Here is an 11,288-nt window from a genome sequence, read left to right on the forward strand (position 1 = left end):
AGTCCCGGTGCTCCTGCAGGGCTCTGAGGAACACTCAGCTGGAACAGCAGGGATGAGCAGAGATCCTGGGCCGGTGGCTGAGGTGTATCAGCAGCTCCGTGGCAGGACAGGGGGTACGAGGCCACCAACAAAGAGGGAAGAAGAAGAAGCAGCAGCTCCATCTGCGTGATGGCGAGATTCCCTTCTCCCCACCGCAACAGCTCTGTGCCCAAAGTGTTCTTCTCCAAAGCTGAAGAATCCTGCCAAACTGTCCCCACCCTCCCCTTTTCCTGCCCTTTTCACCCCCTGGGCTCAGCTGAACTCTTTTCTCAAGCACCCACCAAGTACCTGCAGTTAGGTTTTCCCTCAACTATTGGGTAAAAATTCTACAGGCAAGCCAAAACTAATAAAATGGACACCTAACCCCCAACAGCAAAGCACCCAGCATGCAACAGATGCAGATGAAAATTATATCACATACGAACATCTATGCGACGAGGGGGAATGGGCCAAACTTGAGGACCAAGCTCAGGTGTTATCAAAATTCATTTTAGATAAGATCTGTGGAGTTGCAGAAAAGGTTTTTAAACAATTACCAATTACCAACAGTTGAAAAATAAAAAAAATAAAACCTCTCACTGTTCGATGGGATGGAAAGTCTAGGAAGAAAAGTCCTTTTCATGTGGTGTAGCTCGGCTCGCTCAGGTTCTTATCAGTCCTTTCGGCGCTGGAAAAGTGCTGAGGCCCAGGCCCCGGTGGGCCAAAGGCGTGAGCTGCCGGGATCTGGCTGGGTGTTCAGTCCAGAGCAGGCTTGCACAGATCTAAGAAAAGGAAAAAAATAAAGGTCCAGGGAACTCCTCTGCCTCAGCTAGCTAAAGCTAACTAAAAAGCCAGAGAGAAGCTCTGTCCCGCTGTCTGTCCGTGCTGCAGACACCACAGTCCAGGAGCGGGATGTGTGGGAGTGATGTTTTTCCTTAACACAAACTGCGCGCTTCTTCTTCCCCCTCTCTTGCTCTCAAAGCCAGTCTTAAAGGTGCAGAACTTAATATATAACATAAACCAGACGATTGGGGATACCAGTATCATAAAGTCACCCCAGGACATTCCACTCCTTATCTTCATATCGTCAATTTATTATTAAAATTAAGATACTTATATATTTTAACTCGACAACACATACATTATATGCAGACAAGGACATTTATTCATGATCTTTACTTAACAATTAGATCTCTCTGAGGTACACATTGTGTTGTTTCATCTTTCTGTATTATTTACCATGTGCAACCCGGTCTCTGAGCAAAAACAATCTCACGAATGGGTTTGTCTGTGCTCGAAGTAGAATTGATCTAAACTGTTTTTTTTAACAAACTTCTGAGATGTATCGCTGGGATTTTGTCTCTGTCTACTTTATGCAGGGGCTCGGATTGGGCTGGGTTTGCTCGGTTGGTGGAACTTTGGGTGTTAACTCTTTAGGTGGGTTTTGCTAGATGCTGCGCTCAATTTTTGAAAGATCTCTCACTCAACGCTTTCAAGGCAGTTTTTAACAGGTTATTGTACTTTTCCACTTTCCCCGCAGCAGGTGCATGGCAGGGGATATGGTACACTTACTCAATGCTATGTTCCCTAGCCCAGGTGTTTATACGGTTATTCTTGAAATGAGTCTCATTGTTTGACTCAATCTTTTCAGGGGTGTTATGCTTTTAAAGGACTTGCTTTTTAAGTCTCAGGATGGTGTTCTGGGCAGTGGCATGAGGCACAGGGTAGGTTTCTAGCTATCTAGTGGTGGCTTCTACCATCGTGAGCACGTAGCGCTTGCCTTGGCGGGTTTGGGGCAGTGTGATGTAGTCGATCTGCTAGGCTTCTCTATACTTATATTTGGACCAACGCTCACTGTACCATAGCGGTTTCAACCGCTTGGCCTGCTTGATCGTGGCACTTGTTTTACAGTCATGGATAACCTGAGAGATACTGTCTATGGATAGGTTCACTCTTCGGTCTCGTGCTCACTTATAGGTGGCATCTCTACCTCGATGACCTGAGGCGTCATGGGCTCATTGAGCTAGGAACAACTCTTCCTTGTGCTGCTAATTTAAGTTTATTTTTGACACTTTTATCTTTGCAGCTTGATTTACTTGTTCATTGTTTTGGTGCTTTTTATTAGCTCTGCTCTTGGGGACATGGGCATCTGCATGACGGACCTTCACAGACAGTTTCTCTGCCCTGGTAGCGATGTTTTTTTACTCAGCAGCAGCCTAGATTGGCTTTCTTCTGCGCTGCCAGTTGGCCCTTTTTCACCTTTCCAGCCACCCCCACAGAGCATTGGCTACTATCTATGAATTAGTGTAGAGGCAGAGCTTTGGTCACTTCTCTTTTTCAGCGATGTCCAGGGCCAGTTGAACAGCTTTGAGTTCAGTAAGTTGGCTTGATCCACCTTCTCTTTCAGCAGCTTCTGCGACCTGTCGTGTGGGGCTCTATACGGCTGTTTTCTACTTCCGGTTCATCCTTACGATGCGACAGGAACCATCAGTGAACAGAGCATAGCGTGGTTTTTTGCTGGCAGTTGGTTGTACGGTGGAGCTTCTTCAGCCCGTGTCACTTGTCCCTGCTCTTTTTCATCAGTAAGACTAAAGTTTTCACTTTCTGGCCAGTTTGTAATTATCTCTAAAATTTCAGGGCAATTTGGGTTTCCAAATTGGAAACGCTGCGTGATGAGGGTAATTTACTTGCTCTATGTGGCATTGGTGGCATGGTGGATAGAGGGAACTTTTGCTTTGAACATCCACCCCAGCACTGGCAGTCGGGGTGCCAGGAGGAGTTGTGCTTCTGTGCCAATCACTTTTGAGGCGGCTTGAACTCTTTCACAGGCAGCTAAGATTTCTTTTTCCGTGGGAGTGTAGTTGGCTTCGGACTCTCTGTAGCTTTGGCTCCAGAATCTCAGTGGTTGGCTTTGAGTTTTCTCAGGCACTTTCTGCCAAAGGCTCTAGGACAGACTATGGCTCTCGGCTGCAGAGTAGATCACGGTCTTCACATCTGGTCTTGTCTTGACTGGGTTAAGGGTTACTGCATGAGCGATCTCTTGCTTGATTTGAGCAAAGGTTTGTTGTTGTTCAGAGCCCCACTGGAAAGTGGTTTTTTTGCGGGTGACCAGGTAGAGAGGGCTCACAATCTGACTGTATTCAGGAACGTGCATCTTCCAAAAACTTTTGGCACTTAGGAAAGCTTGCGTTTCTTTCTTGTTGGCTGGTGGGGACATTGCTGTGATTTTGTTGATGATGTCAGTAGGAATCTGACGCCGTCTATCTTGCCACTTTACTTTCAGGAACTGGATTTCTCGAGCAGGTCTCTTAACTTTGCTCTTCTTGATGGCAAAACCGGCTTTCAGGAGAACTTGGATGATTTTTTTTCCTTTCTCAAAGACTTCTTCAGCTGTCTTTTTTCAGACAATGATGTCATCAATGTACTGCAGATGTTCTGGAGCCTCACCCTTTTCCAGGGCAGCTTGGATCAGTCCATGGCAGATGGTGGGGTTGTGCTTCTATTTCTGGGGTAGTCGGTTCTAGGTGTACTGCACTCTCTTCCACGTGAAGGCAAACTGAGGCTTGCATTCTGCTGCCAGGGGGATGGAGAAAAATGCATTAGCAATGTTAATAGTGGCGTACTACTTTGCTGCTTTGGACTCCAGCTCGTACTGGAGCTCCAGCATGTCCGGCACAGCAGCGCTCAGAGGTGGAGTCACTTTATTCAATGCACGATAGTCTACAGTCAATTTTCATTCTCTTTCAGATTTACGCACAGGCTAAATGGGGCTGTTGAAAGGTGAGTGGGTTTTGCTGACCACCCCTTGGCTCTCTAGCTCTCTGATCATCTTGTGGATGGGGATCACAGTATCTCGATTTGTCCTATACTGCCGGTGGTGCACCGTCGAGGTGGCAACTGGTACTTGCTGTTCTTTTACTTTTAGGAGTTCTACTGCAGATGGGTTCTCTGATAGTCCAGGCAAGGTGCTTAATTGCTTGATGCTCTCTGTCTCTATAGCTGCTATTTTAAATGCCTACTTAAGCCCCTTTGAGTCTTTAAAATATCCGCTTTGGAGGTAGTCTATGCCCAAAATGCATGGGGCCTTTGGGCCAGTCACAATGGGGTGTTTTTCCTACTCATTTTCAGTCAGGCTCACATCAGTTTCTACTAAAGTAAAGTTTTGTGATCTCCCTGTCACACCAGCAATAGAAACAGATTCTGCTCTTACATGTCTTGATGGGATTAGCGTGCACTGTGCACAACTTAGTGTCAACTAAGTTGACTTAGTGTCAACTAAGGCTTCATATTTTTGTGGTTCTGATGTGCCAGGTTAACAAATCTACACAGTCTAAAAGACACGGTTTTCTCTAGCCTCTACCTGGCTAGCGGCAGGGCCCCTCTAAGCCTGGTTATCTTTCTTTCTTTGGGTATATGTTTTGGAGGTTCTTTTAAGGGAATCAGACATGTTATTATCATTATTATACTTGTTAGTTTGACTACAGGCTACTGGAGCGGCTTTTTTTTTTTTTGGTGGAGTATTTTCTCTGAGTCTTGCTGTCTTTCAGTTCAAGCATCCGTTTTGTCAGAGCAGCAGTAGATTTTCCATCTCATCTTTTCATGTTTTCTCTCTACAGTCATGTAGGAAAAACTACAGCTCAGCTCGTAGCTTTTTCTTCCTATCTGGAGAACTTCTGCGTTGAGTACCAGGGCTCCTGGTTTGTATTGTCGAGACTGGAAGAAGGTCTTCTCTGAGTTTTTTGAGATTCTCTTTTATTTTGTTTTGGAAGTTTTGCATATCTGTTTTCACAGTTGCCATTGTTGCTTGTATGGGGTCATGCACAGTATCTGCATATGCTCGAAGCTTCTTCGCCATATCTAGTACAGTCTTTTTCTGGTCATCTCGCTTCATTGTTGTTAAAGCAGAAGCTTATTTTTGTGGCTCAAGTCAAACAAGTTTTCGCTACATCACAGATGTGCATGGCACCAAGTCTGGATTTCAGTACTTAAGTTACCCACAAAGACAATTTCTACTATTGCCATTTCTCTCAAGCGCTGAATTTCTTGTTTTATGGTTTTCTAACCAGTTTGCTGTATATAGAGATCATCTGCACACAGATATCTTTTGTGCCACACTTCTTAGGACTCGTTCTCAGAGACTATAAGGGTCAGCCTCTCTCATTATTCTTTGGTTGATAACTGGATCGTGTGACAGGGATCTCAGGTGCTTCGTTTCAGTGTTATTCAGAACTGTAGCCTCACCTGCAGCATCTCACAGACGGACTAACTAACTAATTATAGACTCATCAGGTCGTCGAGTGTAATTTTTTCTCAGGCTACAAAGGTCTTTCAGGGAGAAAGGTTTACTAGTGTCTTCTGATTTTTGACTAGTTGCTGGTTTTGAGGGTCTTTCTCCCGCATCACTTATTATCATCATCATCTACTGGCCGATCTGTTTCGGTTTTGCATTTTATACTTCTCGTGGTAGGAGCAACAGACACTGGCTTAGGCTCACTGTTTGGTTTGGCTACTGGCTTAGGCTCACTGTCTGGTTTGGCTGCTGGCTTGGGCTCACTGTCTGGTTTGGTTGCTGGCTTAGGCTCACTGGTTTGGCTGCTAGCTTGGTTGCAAGGGGGGACAAGGGGAAGCGTGACAGCCACACCCTCACCTCGGGGACATCCCACAGGTAACACTCCCATGTTACTCCCCTTTGCCTGTTTCCCTTCCATGACGGCCATACAGGAGTTGGTGGTACCCAGGTCAATCCCAATAACGGATCCAGGCATCACCCATTTCATGGCAGTGTAAAACAATTTGCTCCATCAGGGTTTTTGTTTTGGTTTTTGTTTTACTTTTTGTTTGGTTGGTTTTAATCAAACAAATCTCAGCAATCCATGTTTTGTGGGCACTGCTGGTGGGGGAGCAGCAGGGAACATCAATTCTCAAAGCTTCCCTGGAGAGAAACAAGAAATAAAGGAACAGCCTTGGAAAAGTTATGGGCAGAGGTTCTTGTTTTATTCTGCTGGTTTGGCTGTCTTACCCAATCCCTGGATCCAATAATCAGCTCCGGTATCAGCAAGAGGGTAAATATAAACACCAACAGCCAAACACGACCTCCCCAAGGAACACTTACGCGTATTTCCTGCTGGATGCTGCTCTGAGAACATTTTGGCTGAGGCCATTCCAAAATGTCTGTAAAACAGAGACATTCTAATGAGAATTTAGTTTAAAGCATCAAGACGTCTTCAAACCAAGGCTTTCAGAGGCAGACAATGTCTGAAGCAACACTGTCCTACTAAGAGTATGCTCTTTATGCAAAGGAACAAAGAATTTGAGCAAGACTCAGACTCACATAAACAGCCTCCTGAATTATTGCACTAATTAATCTCCCATAACGCTAATTTCTATGACCAGAACTGAGCTTCTTCCCTCATACAGAATAATCTGTGGCAAAAGACATCTCAGTAGGCCAACCCTGAACCTTCGGTCCACGAATAGCAGCAGATAAACATTAACGCCATTTCTCAGAGCTTTGTGCCTGGTCAGCAACAAATGCCCCACAGCATCCTTTTAGGAACCTGCAGCTGCGACTCTGCTGCACAACTCCAGCTTCACCCCTCTGCACGTGCCAAGCTGCATCCCGGAGAGCTCGGGAAGCATTATCCTTCCTTCTGAGTAAGAACTAACTTCTGACAAGATAAATTCATGCCAACGGCACCGAGCCGTGACTCTTCTGCTGGTATTTAAAGACGTAAGGCCCAGGCCCAGTGCACAGAACCAGCAGGGCCAGCACAGTGCGGGGGATCTGCGGTCCCCGCCTGTCCCTAAATCGCCACCGCGTGCCCTCCCCAGCCCGATCCCCGCTGCCACCATCGCACAGACGGTGAGGAACCGAGCGGCCTTCCCACAAACTTCCCTAACAGCAAACAGACTCAAACACGCAAAACAGGCTCCTCTACACCCTCCAGGCCCGCATCCTCATGCACCCTCATAAGCCTTCTCTAAATAAAATCTGAGCACTGAGGAGCCGCGGCCTGGGCCCGGACTCTCCCGCGGGCAGCGCCCTTTGCCGCTCCCACAGCCCGCGGTCCCCCCGCCGTGTCTATGGCAAACGCACAGCGCCACGCAGCCCCTCACTGTCTCCGCGGCCCCTCGCTGTCTCCGCGGCCCCTCGCCGTCTCCCGGCCCCGCGCCGATCCCCCGGCCCCTCACTGTGCCCTCACCGTCCCCCGGCCCCTCACCGTCCCCCGGCCCCTCGCTGTCCCCCTCAGAGCTCTGACCTGCGCGGGGCACGCGGGCGGCGCGGGCGCGGCGCGCGGCAGCAGCAGGGGCAGGCGGCTCGCGCTCAGCATGGCGGCGGTCGGGGCGCGCGGGACCGCGGCTCTTCTGGAAACCTCCACCCACGTGGGCCGCGGGGGGGCCGAGCCGCGCCGCAGGACCCCCGCAGAGGGCTGCCCGCAATAATGCCTGATCGCGCCGCTCGCTTTCGGCGAGACGGCCGAACTCGTGCGCAGCTGCACGCCGGCTTCCCGACACCGGCACAGAGCTCGCTGTCCCGGCTGAATCACGCCGGGGCAGGACACGGGCAGCCAAGCGACGCGGCGGACACCGGCGCAGTGAGAACACTCCGGGTCCTGCGGCGGCCGCACACTCAAGGTCGGACAGGATAAAGTGCAGGGCGATTGCAGCGGCCTTGCGTCAGGCCGAGAGCTGCGCACGCACAGATCCAGCGGGGCGCTGCCGCCCCAATGACGCGCATGTGCGGCGGGGCCCCGGGCCCTCGGTGCGGCGGGGTGGGAGCTCGCTCTGTCCGGCCGGGGCTCACACAGAAACCGGCAGCGCATAGCTCCGGTCCCAAAGCCCTGCAAACCACTCCTACCGCTCCCAGCAGCAGTAAAAAGGGCTGTGGGAACAGGTGCACCTGGAAAAACGCCTCTGAGGGTTGAAACTGATACTTCCTCAGGCCCAGAAGAGAAACGGGACCTGAAATCAAACCAAGGAGTTCAGAATTCCACAGCGTTCCCATCCTGAACCCAAACCCAGCACTGAGGCAGTGCCTGGGAAGAAGGGATCCCTCTCCCAGTCAAATCCAGAACAGAAGGAACACTCTGACAGCTCTAAGAGAGAATCTTTTATTTAACATCTATCCTAACTTATATATATCCTAACTTATCCTAACCTATCTTAATTTATTTACATCTATCCCAGAAGGGCTCTCCTATGACTGTGTATGCCCTACTGGGGTCTGAGGGCTGTCTCGGCTGAGCCTCCTGGAGACCCCACAACCTCCATGCTCTCCTGAGGACCGTCTGCCACCGAGTTCGGGCTGTCCCCGCCTGGCTCAGGCACGGCGTCCTGGGAGCCCTGGGGTGGCCACTGGTAGCTGCAGGACACTTGTGGCTCTGCCAGCTGCTCCTGGGAACGCTTCTCTGGCTCCAGCTGGGCTCCTGGTTTTGCTTCCTGCTTTCCCTGGCCAGCTCAATGCTCTGGGACGCATCAGGGCTGTCGATGTCCCTGGCAGGTTGCTGATCTCGAGAGGAGCAGGGAGAGCTGCCCAGGGCTCCCTCAGTGTCTCAGCCTGAAGGGCTTCCTTAGAGGCTGGGAGGGATTGAGGCCTCCGGGAGTGATGCCCTGGGAGGGAAGCAGGAACTCGGGGTGAAGCACGGGTCTCAGCAGGCCGATGTTCTTGAAGGGCTGGGGTCTCTCCTGAGAAGTGGACTCTCTGGGAGGCTGCTCTGAGGAACACAGTGTCTCAGCACTGGCGAGATCCTCAGAGGCAGGGAGGCAGTCAGCAGCAGCAGGGGTCTGGCAGGCTTGGAGGTCCTTGGAGGCAGTAGATGCTGCTGGAACGTTGCATCTCTGCCTGCCTGAGCTTCTCGGAGGCGTGGTCAGTCTCCGACGGAATCTCCTGAGACGGCTGGAGGCCGCCCCAGGAATGGCCATTCTGGGTGGGAACAGCCTCTTGGAGGGCCGGCGGCGCCGGGAGCAGCGGGTCGAGGCACAGCAGGACAGGTGGCCACGCTTGTCCAGCCGCTTCAGCTGTGCCCACAGCGCCCGCCACAGCTGGGAACACATCCGCGCCGATGTCCCACGCAGAGGCCGGAGCAGCGGCAGCAGCCCCTGCAGCCGCTTGGCCATGCTCACGCAGGGCCTGCAGCCGCAGGATTCATTCGGGGAAGCAGCCGGAGCATCCGGACGCTCCCCAGGGGTCGCACCAGGCCTGGAGGCCCTGGCAGCCACACGGGCTCCCGGGCTCCTCTGTGGGCCCCTGGCCCGCAGCCCGGGGCGCTTGCGCAGCTTCCGAGTGCCGGTTTGCTGCCGCCACCCTGCCCAGGGCCCGATGGCCCAGCAGACAGCCACGATGGCCAGCAGCAGGGCAAGTGCAGCCAGCAGGACACTGACGTCGCTCATGGCTCTGGCATGTGCCATCGCAACTGCACTGGTGCCTGTGGGGCCCCCCGGCTTTTATAGGGGTAGCCCAGGGACGTCACAATGCTGGGGCCACTGCACCCGGAGACATCACGACGATGAGATCACACCCTTTGTGCCGTCACAGCCTGACCCAGGGGCAGCAGGCCCGGCTCAGCCCTAAGGGCGCTCATGGCCCAGAAAGGCCTGGAAGTGAAAATGGAAGCTCAGCCCATGGAACTGATGCCTTGCCAGGAGCAAGAGACACATCAGGAAGAGCCCAGGTGCCACCAGTGCCCAGCCCATGGCTCCCCAGATGCTGTGGCAGTGCCAGCTGGGAACAGTCTCTGCTCTGTGCCTGAGGAGATCCTGCAGACACAAAGTGACCTGGAGTTCCCCATGTCCGGGGAGCTCTCCTGACCTGGCTGCCAGCTCCAGCTCCTTATCCTATCACCACAATTCCTGATACAAAATTGCCTCTTCAGCCCCTTGGAGCTGCTTTCAGACTCTGCAAGGCACTAGGAGGTCTCCCCACAACCTTCTCCAGGCTGAGCAGATCCAACTGTCTCATCTTGTGTCCACAGCAGAGCTACTCCCCTTAGCAAGGTGGTGGCTTCCTCTGGACTTGCTCCAGCAGTTCCATGTGCTGATGTTGGGCACAGCAGAACTCCAGTCCCTGCTCCAGGTGCAGCCCTGCCTGGGCAGGTTCATTCCGCAGGGTCAGGATCCATGTCTGGCCGGTCAGTCCTGGCTGCTGGAACTGAGCAGGACTTGTGCTCCCCATGGCTCACAAAGCCTGACCTCATCCCTCGGGCATCTCTGCTGATGTAAAGCCGAGTCTCGCATGGGCAGGCTCCGGACTGGCAAGAGGGTGCCTGTGCCAGCCTCTCCTGTCGCCAGGCAGGGGCAGCAGCCGGCCGTGCTAGTGCTGCTTCCAGCCTGCTCCGAGTCACAGGCCAGGAGAGTGACAGCTTCATTCCTGGCCCCAGCAGCTCCCAGCGCTTGGCAAGGCAGCGCTGACAAGGCAAACACCCTGGGAAGTGGCTCTGGGAGCTCTGCTGTCCTTCCCCTCCCAGAGACCAGGGCTGGTGTCCCCTCACAGCCCCTGCCTGCGACGGGAGCAGCTCACGCAGCTGCCCATGGAGCAGCAGGCAAATGTTTCAGCAGTCCAGACAGGGAATAAAAAGAGGAGTCAAAGGAAATTCTGCTCTGAAGCTCACAAAATCCCCCTGTCCTGCTTCTGTGTGAGATGGGGCCTGCAGCGGGCCTGGGCACAACGTGTTGGGCTCTGCTGACTCAGGGTGTCCGTGCACAAAGTGTGTCCATGTTCCCAGGCCCTCTGAGCCCCCAGCAAAGGCCAGCACACACCTTCAGCCTCCACTCCTCAAGTGCAACAAGTTCTTCTGCTCTCTCTGGGCTTCAGGCTGCCCTCGGGTGCTGCTTTCAGCTGCCCCACTTGCAGTGTGCTGTGGCCCTCCCGTGTGCCCCTCTTCCCACACACCCTGATCCCTCAGGAGGGGCCTGCCTTGTGCCCCCTCTGCTCCCCAAACCGTGCTCCACAGCCAGAGCCCTTGGTGGCAGTGGGGTCACAGCCCAGCAGCCCTGCAAGGGCCCCAGAGCTGCCTTTAAGTGACCCAGAGGAGGCTCTGCCGTGGGCAGGATCACCTCCTGAGCCTGCACTTCCCTGCCCTTGAGCCTTCCTGGGGGAAGGAGAAATCTGGCAGGGAGTGGCCTGCAGGGTGGGGCGATGGAATTTCTCTTGGACAATTCACAGCAAGGATCAGGCAGGCCCTGCCTGCAGCATGGCACAGGCAAGGGGGCACAGGCAGAGGGACACAGGCAAGGGGACACAGGCAAGGGGACACAGGCATGGGGACACAGGC

General features: G+C 52.9%; 1 long non-coding RNA gene across 1 annotated transcript; it reads right to left on the minus strand.

Moving 5' to 3' along the window:
* Positions 1 to 618: 618 nt before the first annotated feature.
* LOC148183749 (uncharacterized) lies at positions 619 to 7,413 on the minus strand. The gene is made up of 3 exons (XR_015773217.1): positions 7,278 to 7,413; positions 6,131 to 6,189; positions 619 to 800 (listed from the first exon to the last, which is right to left on the minus strand). It is a non-coding gene; the product is annotated as an uncharacterized LOC148183749 (long non-coding RNA).
* Positions 7,414 to 11,288: the final 3,875 nt, after the last annotated feature.

The sequence above is a fragment of the Pseudopodoces humilis genome, chromosome 9 (assembly GCF_049639895.1).
Source record: "Pseudopodoces humilis isolate 2021_Gansu_Grassland_sample_001 chromosome 9, ASM4963989v1, whole genome shotgun sequence".
In the NCBI taxonomy this organism is placed as follows: Eukaryota; Metazoa; Chordata; class Aves; order Passeriformes; family Paridae; genus Pseudopodoces; species Pseudopodoces humilis.